Source organism: Eleutherodactylus coqui, chromosome 11 (genome assembly GCF_035609145.1).
Source record: "Eleutherodactylus coqui strain aEleCoq1 chromosome 11, aEleCoq1.hap1, whole genome shotgun sequence".
In the NCBI taxonomy this organism is placed as follows: domain Eukaryota; kingdom Metazoa; phylum Chordata; class Amphibia; order Anura; family Eleutherodactylidae; genus Eleutherodactylus; species Eleutherodactylus coqui.
In genome coordinates this window covers 27,967,036-27,986,073 of record NC_089847.1, presented here as the reverse complement: position 1 = coordinate 27,986,073, position 19,038 = coordinate 27,967,036, and positions in this window count along the sequence as shown.

Sequence of the window (19,038 nt, the reverse complement as noted above, 5' to 3'; positions counted from 1 at the left end):
TCTACCTGGCTGACACTTGCTGCAATTCAGAAAGGTCCTAAGAATCTTTGTCCAAGCTTGGGAGAGGGTACATGCACCTTCAGATTCTTGGAGGCTAACCAAACCTTTTCTCCAACCTGGAAGGTAGGAGCTGCTTGACGATGATGGTCAGACGCCTTCTTGTAGGTATTCTGGGCTTCCTGTAAGATTTCTATTAGTTGCTTCTGCATTTCTGCTAACGCCGCCAGTCTATGGTTAATCGTTGGAACCACAGTGTTGATAGGAAGGCCAGGAATAAAGATGGGATGTGTACCCTAGTTAGAATAGAATGGGATCTGGGTGGTTGAACTGTGTGGAGCATTGTTGTTTGTGAACTCTGCTGTGTACAAATAATCTACCCAGTTATCCTAAAGACGGGAGATAAAGCAGTGGAGATATTGCTCCAGAGTCTGATTTGTTCTTCCCGTCTGGCCATTAGACTGCAGATGAAAAGTAGAGGAGAGATTTATGGTAATACCTAGAGCCATGCAGAAATGTCTTTAGAACTTTGAGGGGAACTGGACTACTCTGTCAGAGACTACATCATCCGGAATTCCGTGTAATTGGAAAACTTCCCAGATCATCAACTCTGTGGTGTGCTTGGTGGTGGGAATCTTCTTTATGGGGATGAAGTGGGCCATCTTCGATCCATGACCACAAGGACAGTAGTCATCCCTTTGGAGGGGGCAGATCCACTATAAAATCCATGGATATAGATTACCACGGTATAGATTGGACTGGAAGGGGCTGTAGCAACCCCAAAGGGTAAGCTCGTGGCATCTTGTTCTGAGCATATACCTTGCAATAAGAATGTACAGTCTATCCTTTGTAATTAATACTGATGTCCCAAACTACAAATATACTTGTATGTTTTGTTATTGAACCTACAAATAAAAATCATTGAAAAAGAAACTTTCTGTGATTAAATATTTACCACTGTTTGTAAACACTTCCTTTGTTCTTTTGTGCTTAACAAACAATAAATCATTTTCAATATGAAAATAAATAATGAGATGTATGAGATAGATAGATATTAGATAGATAGATAGATAGATAGATATTAGATAGATATGAGATAGATAGAGAGATAGATAGAGAGATAGATAGATAGATAGATATGAGATAGATAGATAGATATTAGATAGATATGAGATAGATAGATAGATAGATATGAGATAGGATAGATAGATATTAGATAGATAGATATGAGATAGATAGATATTAGATAGATATGAGATAGATAGATAGATAGATAGATAGATAGATAGATAGATATTAGATAGATATGAGATAGATAGATAGATAGATAGATAGATAGATAGATATGAGATAGGATAGATAGATATGAGATAGCTAGATAGATAGATATGAGATAGATAGATAGATATGAGATAGATAGAAAATAGATAGATAGATAGATAGATAGATAGATGGATAGATAGATAGATAGATAGATAGATGGATATGAGATAGATAGATATGAGATGGATAGATAGATAGATATGAGATAGATAGATAAATGATAGATAGATAGATATGATATAGATAGATAGATAGATAGAAAATAGATAGATAGATAGATGGATATGAGATAGATAGATAGATAGATAGATATGAGATGGATAGATAGATAGATATGAGAGAGAGAGATAGATAGATAGATAGATAGATAGATAGATATGAGACAGATGAAAGCTAGATAGATATGAGAGATAGATAGATAGATAGATAGATAGATAGATAGATAGATATGAGAGATAGATAGATAGATAGAAAATGGATACAATAGATAAATAGCTACATAAAAATAAATATGATAGATACATGAAGAAGAGTTAGAAGAGGAAGTAGAAGAAGAAATACATAGAAGAAAGAACAAGATAAATAGGTCGTACCGTAGTAGAGGAAGAAATAAATAACAGGATATGTTAATAGACAGCCACTGTTTCTGCTATACTGATTTTTAGCCACCTGCCTCCAAGAAAATAATGTAATAAAAAGCAGTCAAAAACTCACACAAACTCCAAAATTGTACAGATAGAAACTACAGAACACCCTGCAAAAAAATGATCCCTGAAACAACTATATTGACAAAACCCAAAAAGTGACGGTGGTCAGAAGATGGCGGCAGAAAATAATTGTATTCTCTTCCAAAGATATTTTATTTCCTAAAAGAATTACAGCGAAAGTAAAACTAAATAGAATGTTGTATCGTCTTAATCATACAGTCCCACAGAATAAAGTTTTCCCAACAGTGCCCCCCCCCCAAAAAAAAAGAAATAGCGGAATTGAGTTCTTTTTTCTATTTCACTTCAAATATTTTTAAAAGTTTTCCAGTAAGTTACATTGTACATTAAATGATACAATTGAAAAATACAATTCGTTCCACGAAAAACAAGCCCTCCTGTAGCTAATGTAAATGGGAAAAAGTTATGATTTTTGAAAGCGAGGAATAAAAAACAGAAAAAAATAGTCCATGTCCTTTAGGGGTTAAAGAGCAGAGGGATCTATTCTATACATTTATTTTTACTCAGCATTTGGGGAAACATCCAAGTTCTAAAAGGAATGACCGATTGTGTGAAGTGACCTTCAAGGAGTTTGCTGCACAGGGCGATGATTGCTTGTTTGGATTGTAAAGTTTCCTTGTGGGTTAAAAAGACATTGGAGAAACGTCTTTCAAGCTCGACTATAACAGTAAAACCGCTTGCTCAGTTCATATCATGAATTTCGCCTCTTTTAGGTTGTGATCTTTTTCTCTCCGCCAACAAAAGATGTCCTTTTGTTCCTTTGATACAAACTGGTTTATCAGGCTCCCGAGAAAGAACTATTGCAAAAGAGACCAGCCCAAGAACACAGTGACATTACAGATTGCATACAGGGGGCGCCTTTAATGGGCAGACAGTCCACCCTGAAATGAAGGACATTGTGATGCATTACCTTTGAATAGAAAACAGAGATTCCTCTTCAGATCATGTCCCAAGACACACGTGAAAGCAATCTAAGAGATAGCCCTGGGATAGAAAACACAGGGAGTCACATCTACTGGACTGTAGAATGCCTCTTAGAAACCATGGCCTTTGCTTCTTTAGTCTATAATTTGGCCGTTTATAGAAATTTTTGACAGGGGTTTCCAATTCTCACTATTATTTTAAGGGTTCTAAGAGTTTTGTCCATCCCTGATCCAAGGTATGTGGTGTGCAGCTACTTAAACAGCAGGGATCACCTATCCCAACAATCATGCATACCATATAAGGCTATATTTTTTTACATTGCTGGCCTTAGGTTGGATGGCAGAATCCCCCCCCCCCCCACCCCATCAGAAGAAAAAAAATATATACATATACAGTATATACAATATATTGCACTGATAAGCAGCCTCTCTGTATTCTACTTGTGCAGCAAGATGGCATCATACGCATGCCAGAACACCTCAGTGAATAAATACGGTGGCAGAACCAAGCTCATATCATACATACAGCACCTGTACCAAGCCTGTAACATAAAGAAGCATCTAAACTCATAACATAAATACAGTACCAGAAACAAGCTCTGCATAAATACAGCACCTAATCCACGCTCATAACATAAACAAAGGACCACACCTAAACTCATAACATAAATATAGCACCAGAACCAAGTTGATAACATAAATACAGTACTAACAAACCTCGGTACACTGATACAATACCAGACCTAGCTCATGACATAAATACAGCCCCAGAACCAAGTTCATAACTAGAGATGAGCGAGCACCAAAATGCTCGGGTGCTCGTTACTCGAGTCGAACTTCCCGCGATGCTCGAGGGTTCGTTTCAAGTAACGAACCCCATTGAAGTCAATGGGCGACCCGAGCATTTTTGTATGGGACCTATGCTCCGCTAAGGTTTTCATTTGTGAAAATCTGGGAAATTCAAGAAAGTGATCGGAACGACACAGAAACGGATAGGGCAGGCGAGGGGCTACATGTTGGGCTGCATCTTAAGTTCCCAGGTCCCACTATTAAGCCACAATAGCGGCAAGAGTGCCCCCCCCCCCCCGAACAATTTTTACTTCTGAAAAACCCTCATTAGCAATGCATACCTTAGCTAAGCACCACACTACCTCCAACAAAGCACAATCACTGCCTGCATGACACTCCGCTGCCACTTCTCCTGGGTTACATGCTGCCCAACCGCCAATTTCAGTAATAGTAGCAGTCAAGACAGGCCCCAGTAACAATTCCGAAGCAACAGTATAGGGGGAGCACAGTATTAGTTCCATTTCAGTAGTATTAGCAGTCAAGACAGGCCCCAGTAACATATCACTAGCAGCAGTATAGGGGGAGCACAGTATTAGTTCCATTTCAGTAGTAGTAGCAGTCTAGACAGGCCCCAGTAACAATTCCGAAGCAGCAGTATAGGGGGAGCACAGTATTAGTTCCATTTGAGTAGTAGTAGCAGTCTGGACAGGCCCCAGTAACATATCACTAGCAGCAGTATAGGGGGAGCACAGTATATGGGGATCATGTAACGGACACAGCTGAGCCAGGAAACATTTATACGCAAGCCTGTAGTCAGACCTAGGTGCGTATGACTGAGCTACTGGAATTCACAGGGCAGAACCAGTCAAGTGGCCAAAGGCCAGTGGTAGGCCTTAAGTATTTTGCTTCAATTTTTTAAAATGGTGAGGTGAAAAACCAGACAGACACCGTATGCAGCGTATATATGTATACTCTTTCCCTCTGGCGGGATGACGGCGATCATGTAACGGACACAGCAGAGCCAGGAAACAATTATGCGCAAGCCTGCTGTAACGCTTAGCTGGGTAATAATGAGCGACTACTACCCCCAGCAGACACGCAGTAAACTGTACACGGTCACAGTCTTGGCTGGGTAATAATGAGCGACTACTACCCCCAGCAGACACTCAGTAAACTGAAAACGGTCACAGGCAGCCCAAATATAGTATTTTTTTTCCCAATTTTTGGGGAAAAGCCCACTGCCTATATAGCCTGTATATGGATTTCCCTGTTGGAGGATGACTGTGGTTATTGAAAGCACAGTGCAGCCAGAAAAAATTATGTGCAAGGCTGCAGTAACACCTAGCTGGGTAATAGTGAGCGACTACTACCCCCAGCAGACACGCAGTAAACTGAACATGGTCACAGGCAGCCCAAAGATTTTTTTTTTCCAATTTTTTTGAAAAAGACCACTGCCTATATAGCCAGTATATCTCTTTCCCTGTACCACTGTCCCTGCCTCACCAGTACTGCCCCTATACTCTGTACAATGACTGCAGACTGAGGACGCTATGGCCTGCATGCCCGATATACAAAAAAAAATAAAATTGCAAAACTGCTAAAAGCAGCCTCAACAGTACTGCACATGGTCAGATGTGGCCCTAAGAAGGACCGTTGGGGTTCTTGAAGACGGAGATAACAGCCTAACACTCTCCCTATAGCAGCTACAGCAGGACGGCACTTTCCCTAATGTCTCTCAGCGTGCATCTGTGGCCCCAGTTTATATACTCGGGTGTCACCTGATCTCCCCAGCCACTCACTGCAGGGGGGTGGGATAGGGCTGGAACTTCACAGGAGGAAGTTGTAATGCCTTCCCTGTGTTTCTATTGGCCAGAAAACGGCGCAAACTTTTCTGGGAAGAAAATGGAAGTGACTCGAACATCGCGTGGTACTCGTTACGAGTAACGAGCATCCCGAACACCCTAATACTCGAACGAGCATCAAGCTCGGACGAGTACGCTCGCTCATCTCTATTCATAACCTAAATACAGTAGCAAAACTAAGCAACTGTGTTGTAGGGGTGCTGATCAGTTGACAGTCCAGCCCATAGCATCAGAAGGGAGGAGAAAGAGCCAGGAGGAGGATTCATGTAGCTCCATAAAGCGTTGTTGCATGGAGGAAGAAGATCAGTACAAGCTAGTGGCTGGTGACTTGTGCGATTGCCTAAGGCCAGGCATGATCTTGTGTCCTTAAGAAATAGCTAAACATGTTCAGATGAACATATGTAGCAGAGCTAAGAATGTTTAATGCAGGGACAGATTAAAGGGGCTTTTAAAAACTGCCACCAGATAACCTGACACCAGAGGAGCGCGGCAGCGTCTTATTGCTGTTTTTGTATTGAGAGCAATGTATGGGACAAGATAGATGGTTTCTAATGTGTATGGTCAGCTTTAGAATTGCTATGACAAGTCCTAAGAGAAATGGTGAAGGCCCATTGATGCCAAAAACCCCAAGGCATTTGCCACTTTTACTGTCCATATACAGGGGATGGACAAAAATATGGAAACACCGTACGAAATGCATGCCATGGATTATAAATCATATTTCACAATGCTAGCAGTAAATTTTAACTATATCAAAAGGGCAGCTCAGTGCCAATGATTAAAATTGCATGCAGGATCCATACATGTGTACTACAGCGGAGTTAGTAGGCGGCGCTGTAGTTGTTGCGTAATGTAAGGATCTGTATAACAGCGCCAACAGGTAGTAAGCATCATTTGTCTTCAAGTCTTATGAGGGAATTATGGCAGAGCTGATAGAACTCCAACACGGTCAAATTGTTGGAGCCCGTATGGTGGGTGCCTCTGTAATAAAGGTAGCAGACGTTTTGGCTTTTTCACAAGGTGATCGAAGATCATGACCGTATACAGTAAAGCCCCCTGCACAAGGGCGGAAATTCCGTGGCGGGATTTCCCACAGAATTAGCGCCCGTGGAATCTGCCATAGGATTGCGTTAGAAAATGCACAGAAATGTCACTCCCCGGCCGCTGGCTTCGCTCTGCACATGCGCCGGTGAGTGCCGCACTGCTCCCTGCAGGGGCTCGGGTTGGGTTCCGCTGCGAGAATTCTCGCAGCGGGATCCGATCCAGCCGTCTGCAGGCGACCTAAGGCTGGAAAAAAAGCTCATTCCACAAACACCAGCGTGGACGGACATGTGTGTTGAGTGACAGGGACAGATGATCATTGCGTAGGGTTGTGATGAAAGCTTTGGTGTATGGTGTTTCCGTATTTTTGCCTACCCCTGTAATTCAGCTCTAATGTGATGCAGTAGATCAGAGTTTCCTGCTTGCCACAACCCATCAAGATGCCTCATCCATGTTTTTTTCATAGGATGTCATGTAAGTCTACTACATTATACTATCATAATCCACTTAGAAACAGTTAAATGCCACCGTCCGCTCTGCTACATCTGATTTTGGAGTAAGATCTGAATCAGCATGAGGCCTTGGTAGAACATATCTATATAAAGCCATATTTGTGTTAGCACTACGGCTGAAAAACATATTGATTTCTGATGAAGACTTCCATTAATCCTTTTCTTGAGACATCTTAACAAATTGGTGTGGTAACATTTGACCTAGTCGTTGACCTGCATCAACTCTCAGCTCTTACAAGCCGCCTACAGATCTATAGAGTGGTGAAGGAGAAGTTGCCTTCATATTTTATGTGACCCAAGCTTGACAAAGTAAGAAGAAATAGATCAACTTATTGATGTTCTTTAAAACATTTACACTTAAGCAAAATATATTCCCATATTTCACAATGCAAATGTGTGTAAATACAGACGCGGGGTCAACATAGTTGTGAGCGGAAATGTTTCTATAAGCGTATTATATTTAAAGGTGTTTGGATTCTGAATACGCTACTATGGTATCTTTGAGTTTATATTGGGGTCCCCTATTGGGGACCCTCTTCTATTAGCCAGGATGATTTCAGAAGGAATAGTGTAATACTCCATTTCTCCTGCGGTAGGCACTGTAGTTAACCTTGTTTCGCAATAGATTACTGCTGATCTCTTAGGGTTCCAACAGCATTAGAGGACCCTTCTAATAAAAAGAGATTGGTTAAAATGAAAAATGCAATAGCACTTTATGATAATTCTTAGAAGATATGCAACCAATATGGCATCTACTTCTACTTGGACTATTCTGGATCAAAATGGATTACATTATTGATGACAGATCATCTGGTACTGTATATCGAAATATTCTGTGCCAAAGTTCCAATGATGGGAATCACCAATGGAGTTATCACCCTGGAATTCTCTTTCTATAAACAGTTTGTCTGGCAAGAAGCGGTGTGGCAGTAGGACACCCACCATCAGTTGGCCTATGGCCTCATGTCCACGGGGAAAATCAGGCCCGCTACGGATTCTCCATGGAGAATCGTAGCGGGTCCCTCCTGCCCCGCGGACATGAGGCATAAAAATAAGAATAAACTCACCTCTCGCTGGCTCCGGATCTTCCCTTCGCCGCGGCGTCATCTTCTCTGCGTCGCAGCCAGATCTTCTTTCTTCGGCCCGGCGGATGCGCAGGCCCGAAGAAAAAAGATCCGGCCGCGACGGAGAGAAGATGGAGCCGCGGCGAAGGGAAGAACCGGAGCGGGTGAGTAAATTCCGATTTTTGTCTCCCGCGGATCCAGACGGCTTCCATAGGCTTCAATAGAAGCCCGCGGGAGACCCGCACGAAAATGGAGCATGGTCCAGATTTTTTCATGCTCCATTTCTTTTAAAATCAGGAGGCTGGAATCGGCACATGTGACGGGGGCGGAGCTACGCGATGACGCGTACAAGGGGCGGAGCCAAAACACCGCTGCTTCCGAGCTGAGCCGAAGGGAGAAGACCCATCTGCGCAAGCGCGTCTAAAAAAGCAAGAAGACACCGAAATTAGACGGAGCCATGGCGACGGGGACGCTAGCAACGGAGCAGGTAAGTGAATAACTTCTGTATGGCTCATATTTAATGCACGATGTATATTACAAAGTGCATTAATATGGCCATACAGAAGTACTTAACCCCACTTGCTTTCGCGAGACAACCCCTTTAAGTTTCTAGTGGCCTCATTTTTACATTACAAACATCTAATGAATGATTGATCATCCACAGTTTGGATGATCATAACCTTATATGTATGACCAAGTGAAGGGTTGCTCATTGTAATAGCTCTCTGCCCTAGCTAACAGAGGAAAACCCAACCAGGGCACCTCCAGTATTATCTGTACAAGGACCAACAGGACACATGTAAAGTGATTATTCAAAAGGCATATTTAGCCTTCTAATGTAGGTCTAATGAATCCGCATAGTTGACCATTTGACTGTTTCATACAAGTTTGATCGTGAATGCAAGTTCTTATACAATGTGACTGTGACACGTAGAATAGGCACCCAGGGATATGAACTCAACATGTTGCTTTGCATATTTTATTGGAATATTTGTTGTACCCACCCAAAACCCGAAGGACTACTCTGCGTCAAGATGTTTGTAGTGAAGGAGAGTTTGCCATCTAATATTAAATTCTTTCAACCAAACAGGTGCTCCATCACAGTAGACCTCTTGATGAAAGACCAAAGAGCTATACGCCCCCTCAAAGCCAGATACTGGTGGTCTTACAGCTGTTAACTTTCTTCTGAAATTCCTGGTTAGTGAGCAATCATCCAGGACCAAATGTAGCCACAAGCTTTGTCTTTGAATAGTTGTGTAAAGTATGTGTTATTTTTACCAGTGGACTAGATTGCAACCAGACTTGACCACTTTGGTTGCCTGACTGCATTCCATGTGTGCTGAAGAAATCACATCAAGTTATCTAAAACTGTTTGGTCTTTTATGGGCGAAAGTTATAGCTCACTGTGAAAGTGATTTTAAATTTGTGCAAAAAACTCTGAGCCTAACCTCATATGGGCGAGCGTGATATGGGGCCACAAATGCCACCCCCATATCGCGCTCCCCACCCTGTGAAATCCCTTTGAATGTGAGGCATTTTTTTGGGAAAAGAGCCTTGCATTTCTTCTGGGATTAGGTTTTCCCATTGATTTCAATGGGCCAGCTCATGTTTATGACCCCATTCAAACGAAAGGGGTTCATATTTGTGCGAGATCTGTATGTCTCGCAATGCACAAATCTCGCACAATTTTCTCAGCTATGTGAAGCCGGCCTGATAGAGGTGAATTGTCCATCAGAACTCACTAACTCACTCCTGACAAAATGCCATTATAGAAGTGCTAAAATAACTTAACTTCATAACCCGGAGAGTTCTTTCAAGCATGTTTTATTTTGAACCATCAAATCCAGAACATAATAATAATAATAAACTTTATTTGTACAGCGCCAACATATTCCGCAGCGCTTACATAGACGGGGGATACAGAAAGACAAAAGTACAAACATTACAGAACCACGGTTACATAGTAATTAGAGATGAGCGAGCACCAAAATGCTCGGGTGCTCGTTACTCGGGACGAAATTATCGCGATGCTCCAGGGTTCGTTTCGAGTAACAAACCCCATTGAAGTCAATGGGCGACCCGAGCATTTTTGTATATCGCCGATGCTCGCTAAGGTTTTCATTTGTGAAAATCTGGGCAATTCAAGAAAGTGATGGGAACGACACAGCAACGGATAGGGCAGGCGAGGGGCTACATGTTGGGCTGCATCTCAAGTTCCCAGGTTCCACTATTAAGCCACAATAGTGGCAAGAGTGGGCCCACCCCCCTCCCAACAACTTTTACTTCTGAAAAGCCCTCATTAGCAATGCATACCTTATCTAAGCACCACACTACCTCCAACAAAGCACAATCACTGCCTGCATGACACTTCGCTGCCACTTCTCCTTGGTTACATGCTGCCCAACCCCCCCTGCACGACCCAGTGTCCACAGCGCACACCAAAGTGTCCCTGCGCAGCCTTCAGCTGCACTCATGCCACACCACCCTCATGTTTATTTATAAGTGCGTCTGCCATGAGGAGGAACCGCAGGCACACACTGCAGAGGGTTTGCATGGCTAGGCAGCGACCCTATTTAAAAGGGGCGGGGCGATAGCCCACAATGCTGTACAGAAGCAATGAGAAATATAATCCTGTGCCACCGCCGTCAGGAGCTGCACACATGGGCATAGCAATGGGGAACCTATGTGCCACACACTATTCATTCTGTCAAGGTGTCTGCATGCCCCAGTCAGACCGCGTTTTTTTATAAATAGTCACAGGCAGGTACAACTCCGCAATGGGAATTCCGTGTGCACCCACAGCATGGGTGGCTCCCTGGAACCCACCGGCTGTACATAAATGTATCCCATTGCAGTGCCCATCACAGCTGAGGTAACGTCCGATTAAATGCAGGTGGGCTTCGGCCCACACTGCATGCCCCAGTCAGACTGGGGTTTTTTAGAAGTGGACACATGCAGTTACAACTCCCTGTGGACCCACAGCATGGGTGGGTGCCAGGAAGCCACCGGCGGTACATAAATATATCCCATTGCATTGCCCATCACAGCTGATGTAACGTCAGCTTTAATGCAGGTGGGCAAAAAATTAATTGGATTACACTGTAGGCGAGGGCCCCAAAAAATTGGTGTACCAACAGTACTAATGTACCTGAGAAAAATTGCCCATGCCCAACCAAGAGGGCAGGTGAAACCCATTAATCGCTTTGGTTAATGTGGCTTAATTGGTAACTAGGCCTGGAGGCAGCCCAGTTAAAATAAAAATTGGTTCAGGTGAAAGTTTCAACGCTTTAATGAGCATTGAAACGTATAAAAATGGTTTACAAAAATTATATGACTGAGCCTTGTGGGCCTAAGAAAAATTGCCCGTTAGGCGTGATTACGTGAGGTTTCAGGAGGAGGAGCAGGAGGATGAATAGAATACACAGATTGATGAAGCAAAAAGGTCCCCGTTTTTTATGGTGATAGAGAACGATACTTCCATCCGCGGGTGCAGCCTACGTATTGCTTAGGTATCGCTGCTGTCCGCTGGTGGAGAAGAGAAGTCTGGGGAAATCCAGGCTTTGTTCATCTTGATGAGTGTAAGCCTGTCGGCACTGTCGGTTGACAGGCGGGTACGCTTATCCGTGATGATTCCCCCAGCCGCACTAAACACCCTCTCTGACAAGACGCTAGCCGCAGGACAAGCAAGCACCTCCAGGGCATACAGCGCGAGTTCAGGCCACGAGTCCAGCTTCGACACCCAGTAGTTGTAGGGGGCAGAGGCGTCACCGAGGATGGTTGTGCGATCGGCTACGTACTCCCTCACCATCCTTTTACAGTGCTCCCGCCAACTCAGCCTTGACTGGGGAGCGGTGACACAGTCTTGCTGGGGAGCCATAAAGCTGGCAAAGGCCTTGGAGAATGTTCCCCTGCCTGCGCTGTACATGCTGCCTGATCTCTGCGCCTCCCCTGCTACCTGGCCCTCGGAACTGCACCTTCTGCCACTAGCGCTGTCGGAGGGGAATGTTACCATCAGTTTGTCCTCCAGGGTCCTGTGGTATAGCATCACTCTCGAACCCCTTTCCTCTTCGGGTATGAGAGTGGAATGGTTCTCCTTATACTGTGGGTCGAGCAGTGTGTACACCCAGTAATCCGTAGTGGCCAGAATGCGTGTAATGCGAGGGTCTCGAGAAAGGCAACCTAACATGAAGTCAGCCATGTGTGCCAGGGTACCTGTATGCAACACATGGCTGTCCTCACTAGGAAGATCACTTTCAGGATCCTCCTCCTCCTCCTCCTCCAGCCATACACGCTGAAAGGATGACAGGCAAGCAGCATGGGTACCCTCAGCAGTGGGCCAAGCTGTCTCTTCCCCCTCCTCCTCATGCTCCTCCCCCTCCTCCTCAACACTCTGGGATATAGACAGGAGGGTGCTCTGACTATCCAGCGACATACTGTCTTCCCCCGCCTCCGTTTCCAAGCGCAAAGCGTCTGCCTTTATGCTTTGCAGGGAACTTCTCAAGAGGCATAGCAGAGGAATGGTGACGCTAATGATTGCAGCATCCCCGCTCACCATCTGGGTAGACTCCTCAAAATTTCCAAGGACCTGGCAGATGGCTGCCAACCAGGCCCACTCTTTTGTAAAGAATTGAGGAGGCTGACTCCCACTACGCCGCGCATGTTGGAGTTGGTATTCCACTATAGCTCTACGCTGCTCATAGAGTCTGGCCAACATGTGGAGCGTAGAGTTCCACCGTGTGGGCACGTCGCACAGTAGTCGGTGCACTGGCAGATTAAACCGATGTTGCGGGGTCCGCAGGGTGGCAGCGTCCGTCTTGGACTTGCAGAAATGTGCGCTGACCCGGCGCACCTTTCCGAGCAGGTATGACAAGTGTGGGTAGCTTTTCAGAAAGCGCTGAACCACCAAATTAAAGACATGGGCCAGGCATGGCACGTGCATGAGGCTGCCGAGCTGCAGAGCCGCCACCAGGTTACGGCCGTTGTCACACACGACCATGCCCGGTTGGAGGCTCAGCGGTGCAAGCCAGCGGTCGGTCTGCTCTGTCAGACCCTGCAGCAGTTTGTGGGCCGTGTGCCTCTTCTCTCCTAAGCTGAGTAGTTTCAGCACGGCCTGCTGACGCTTGCCCACCGCTGTGCTGCACGCAGCGCAACACCGACTGCTGGCGACGTGCTGCTGCTGACACATCTTGAATGCGAGACAGAGGTTGTGTTGGAGGAGGAGGAGGAGGAGGGTGGTTTAGTGGAGGAAGCATACACCGCCGCAGATACCAGCACCGAGCTGGGGCCCGCAATTCTGGGGGTGGGTAGGACGTGAGCGGTCCCAGGCTCTGACTCTGTCCCAGCCTCCACTAAATTCACCCAATGTGCCGTCAGGGAGATATAGTGGCCCTGCCCGCCTGTGCTTGTCCACGTGTCTGTTGTTAAGTGGACCTTGGCAGTAACCGCGTTGGTGAGGGCGCGTACAATGTTGCGGGAGACGTGGTCGTGCAGGGCTGGGACGGCACATCGGGAAAAGTAGTGGCGACTGGGAACCGAGTAGCGCGGGGCCGCCACCGCCATCATGCTTTTGAAAGCCTCCGTTTCCACAAGCCTATACGGCAGCATCTCCAGGCTGATCAATTTGGCTATGTGCACATTTAACGCTTGAGCGTGCGGGTGCGTGGCGGCGTACTTGCGCTTGCGCTCAAACAGTTGCGCTAGCGACGTCTGGACGCTGAGCTGAGAGACATTGCTAGATGGGGCCGAGGACAGCGGAGGTGAGGGTGTGGGTGCAGGCCGGTAGGCATTCGTGCCTGTGTCCTCAGAGGGGGGTTGGATCTCAGTGGCAGGTTGGGGCACAGGGGGAGAGGCAGTGGTGCAAACCGGAGGCGGTGAACGGGCATCGTCCCACCTTGTGGGGTGCTTGGCCATCATATGCCTGCGCATGCTGGTGGTGGTGTCTCCCCAGCTAATCTTGGCGCGACAAAGGTTGCACACCACTGTTCGTCGGTCGTCAGGCGTCTCTGTGAAAAACTGCCACACCTTAGAGCACCTTGGCCTCTGCAGGGTGGCATGGCGCGAGGGGGCGCTTTGGGAAACAGTTGGTGGATTATTCGGTCTGGCCCTGCCTCTACCCCTGGCCACCGCACTGGCTCGGCCTGTGCCCACACCCTGACTTGGGCCTCCGCGTCCTCGCCCGCGTCCACGTCCTCTAGGCCTACCCCTACCCCTCTTCATGCTGTATTACCAGTAGTGCAGAAACAGAACGCTGTAATTAAATGTGCCGCTTATTGGCCTGTGGTTGGAGGCTGACTTCGCTTACCGAACGCACAGCAGAGCCAGGAAAGAATTTTGCGCAAGCCTGCTGTAACACTTAGCTGGCTGCGTATGAATTAGGACAACTACCCCCAGCAGAGACCCAGTACACTGAGGACGGTCACAGGCAGCCCAAATAGATTTTTTTTCCCAAATGTTTTTGGAAAGGCCCACTGCCTATATACACTAAATATGTCTTCTGTCCCTGCCTCACCACTACTGGCCCTGGACAATGTAAAATTACTGCAGACCGTTTCACTGTGGACAGGAATACAGCGGTGATGTAACAGGCAACTCAGAGGCAGGAAAGAATTTTGCGCAAGCCTGCTATAACACTTAGCTGGCTGCGTATGAATTAGGACAACTACCCCCAGCAGAGACCCTGTACACTGAGGACGGTCACAGGCAGCCCAAATAGATTTTTTTTCCCAAATGTTTTTGGAAAGGCCCACTGCCTATATACACTAAATATGTCTTCTGTCCCTGCCTCACCACTACTGGCCCTGGACAATGTAAAATTACTGCAGGACGCAATGCTCTGCACGGCCGATATACAAAAAAAAAAAAAAAAGTGCAACACTGCAAAAAGCAGCCTCCACACTACTGCACACGGTTAGATGTGGCCCTAAGAAGGACCGTTGGGGTTCTTGAAGCCTAAAATAACTCCTAACGCTCTCCCTATAGCAGCTCCGGCACCAGCAGCACTTTCCCTGAACTATGTCAGAATGCATCTGTGGCGAGCCGCGGGAGGGGCCGATTTATATACTCGGGTGACACCTGATCTCGCCAGCCACTCACTGCAGGGGGGTGGTATAGGGCTTGAATGTCGCAGGGGGAAGTTGTAATGCCTTCCCTGTCTTTCTATTGGCCAGAAAAGCGCGCTAACGTCTCAGAGATGAAAGTGAAAGTAACTCGAACATCGCGTGGTACTCGTCTCGAGTAACGAGCATCTCGAACACGCTAATACTCGAACGAGTATCAAGCTCGGATGAGTACGTTCGCTCATCTCTAATAGTAATCAATTGATGGAAACAGTAGGGGTACGGGTCCTGCTCCAACGAGCTTACATACTACAAGTAATGGGGTGATACAGAAGGTAAAGGGGCTGGAGATGTGCACTGTATGGCGAGGTGGAGAGTGAGGGGTGATATACACATAGACAATGGTCAGACATTTAGCCATGTGAGGGCAGAAACAGTTTGCTTCTGTTTGGCCAAGTGGGCACCTAGAAAAGGTTCTTAGCAGTACCCTTGAACCCACTAGATCAGGAGTCCCCAACTCCAGTCCTCAGGGACCACCAACAGGGCGTGTTTTCAGGATATCCTATGGTAAGAACACCTGTCGCAATGTCTGAGGAACCGACAATAATTACATCACCTGTGCAACACTGAGGAAATCCTGAACACATGACCTGTTGGTGGTCCCTGAGGACTGGAGTTGGGGAACACTGCACTAGATGACCTTATAGATGACCTGCTCTTTAGAGCAAAAAATACGGTAACCCAGCAGCTCCAGGATACTTTCACTTTCTCAGCATACCAACCCTATTAGTCTTTCTATTTGGGCAAGAGAGCAGTGTTAGTTTTTCTCTTCATTCTCTCGATATCCCCTTTTTATGGAGACTTAAGTGGTGGCTCAACTTCTGTTCTGTTTTCCACTCCTGGCACTGAAGTTGTCAGCCGATAATCAGTTGAGGAGGAGAGGCCTGAAGTAGTCCTGCTACTGCCTCTACACAAAACTGCCTATCTGCGCTCAGAAGATACTGCATGAACAGGAATGAGGCTGACTATTTGCCATCTGGCCCAGATGGGCTCTCCAAGGCAGTGGGTGGTAGAAGTTCATGTGACTATTCATACACATTGTGTTGAGGTTGTTTTTTCATTTTTTCTGCATTTTAAATGCTTATCTCAGATCTTATAGATGACCACTCTTCTGTTATCATGTGCAGTTTTAAAGAATGCCAAGGTTGAACAAGTTCTGTGAGCAAAACTACCTGGGGCCTGATGTTGGTGCTGCTGCAAGTAGTAGTAGCTGATGGTGATGGTACAGCCCCTGTGTTTGTTTGCGGCACATTACTCCCTGTCTTAATATGGTGCTGCCCTGCAATGTCCACCTCTTCCTCTACACCCCTGCAAAATGCTATCATGACTCTCCCTGTCTGTCCAATTTGGGTCAAGCACCTCGTCATCTTCCACCTCCTCTTCCTCTTCGTCGTCCTTCTCATCTTGAATGGACTCTATGTCACAATGAGCCCCGGAAGCTGGCCCTCATCTTTCTCTTCGGAGGAAAAAATGGTCTTCTCCCTCTGGTTGTTTGAACTACCTGGTTAACATCCATGACACTGAATGATTAAAGAGCTCCTTAGAGCTTTGGAGGGTGCTTGGGATTTGGCACAGGGTGAAGTAGAGGGAGGATGCTAATGGCTGACTAGTGCAGACTGAGTGCCATGTGCCTGCGGCTGGGAGAAAGAGGAGATGGCGGTACCTGAGACATGTTGTGTCATCCACTCTACAACCTGTTCTGCATGCTGTGGATATATTGCATGGGCAGAACAACTTCTAAGTAATGTCAGAGGGCTTGCCTCACCTCCTGCAGAATGTGAAGCTATTGCTTCGTTGGGAGCCGCTTGAAGTGACAACTTGGCCCGTTCTCTACCAGCTCCACACACAGCACCGCCATGTCCGGTACCCCTTGTTTTCTTCATGTTTCCTTTTTTACTTATTTATTTTTTTTGTTTGTTTACATTTAAGTGAAGTTTTTGTAACTCTTCAGGTAATTTTATACTTTGCAGAAAACCATTGCTCGCTGCATAAGGCCTGCAAATAATTTGTAGTGGCCGAATTGACAACTTTGACCGACACCAGAGGCCACTGACACACATGGTGTGTATTTTCTGCTCCCCTGTTTGCTTTTCTTTTTGCTTTATATTAACAAAAGAGCTCTGCTGGCAAAATAAGCTGCAATCCCTAGGTGGCACGATATGTGAAAACAGAAGGCAGCAGAATCGAGCTTGTATCTTTATGAGCTGTCCCTGTTTGGAGCAGCATCACTAAATTTCCCAAACCCCACTGCTATCTGCGTAAGGTCTGCAAATAATTTGTAGTGTCAAGACTGGTGACTTTGAACCACATCTAAGGCTGCTGACACACACTGTATGTATTTGCTGTTTCCCTGTTTGGTTTTCTTTTTGTTTAATATTGCTCCAGTCTGTGTTTACAGCTGTAGTCCCACCTGATTTACAGGGCATCACAGGGGTTGCAGCCAATAATGAAGTTCAGAAATCTAAACCTCTCTAATGCATTATAGAACAGTCTTATTTGAGGGTAGGGAATAACTTCATAACCAGCACGGGTCTCACTGCTAAGATCTTCACCGTTCCCAAGAACGTGAGTCATGCGATTCTCTTGCTCCTCTCCCTTCCTACACTGACTTTCTGCATCCCCTGAAGTGAGGAGATTTAATGGAGAGATAGCCGTGCATGCACAGTGCTGCTCCATTCATCTCCAATGGGACTACTGGAGATAGCCACATAAAAGTTCTGGGCAATTTCTGTTAGCTTCATTGAAATGAATGGAGCAGTGACTATGCATTATCAGCCATGGCTCCACTTAATGGGACGTCATTATGGGGAGAAGCAGTGAGAAGAAGAGGGAGACCTAGGTTTCTATTCTCAGGATCAGTGGGAGGCTCAGCAGTAATATAGTATGGATTTTGGATAACTTTGGTTTTTGGGATAACCCCTTCAAGGGTACATTTGCTTTTGTGCTTTTACACAGGAGTGATAGTTGTTCAGTGAATGGAGTAGAGTGCACTGGAGATCTCTTTGGCCGCCCAACTTCATTCGGGAACAAGCAGGTGTTAATGGATAAATGACTGTATGTTTACACTGAGCAAGAAGTTGCTCCTCAGTTGCCCTCATTGAAATGAAGCAACTAACTACTTATGAGTGATTTCTTACTCTGTACCCTGTTGGGTCCCACTTTTATATGGAATTACAAACGATCAAAATTGCTCATTTGGGATATCTTTTGGCTGACAATCAGCCTATGTGAAAGAACCCTAATACCCCACAGGGCGGCTGTCGGCTAAACAATCTGCACAAGCAGGTGATGTCATTTAGATGTAACAATTATCGCACATTTATGTTAGTTCTAACACATTTTGCGTGATAATCCTCCCGTGTAAATGGCCCTTTAGTCAACCATAAAGCAAATTTAAGAAGCATGATTCAGATTGCATGGGGAAATGGGGGAGGAAGGGTGAGAACCTTCCAAGCATTCCTAGTGTCCAGATCTCCTGGTTATGTTTACTCTACTCTCTAGTTACCTTCAATAAATCACCCCTTTATCTTGTTTTGTGAAATAACAGTCAACTGTGATATCACTAATGAGCTTCTAGGTTGGAGTCATGGATTGACTCCTTGAAGATGATCACTTAGGATTGTGCAATAGAGCAAATCTCTCATGTGAACCTTTAGTCACCCTGAATGACAATTGCTGAGAATGAAT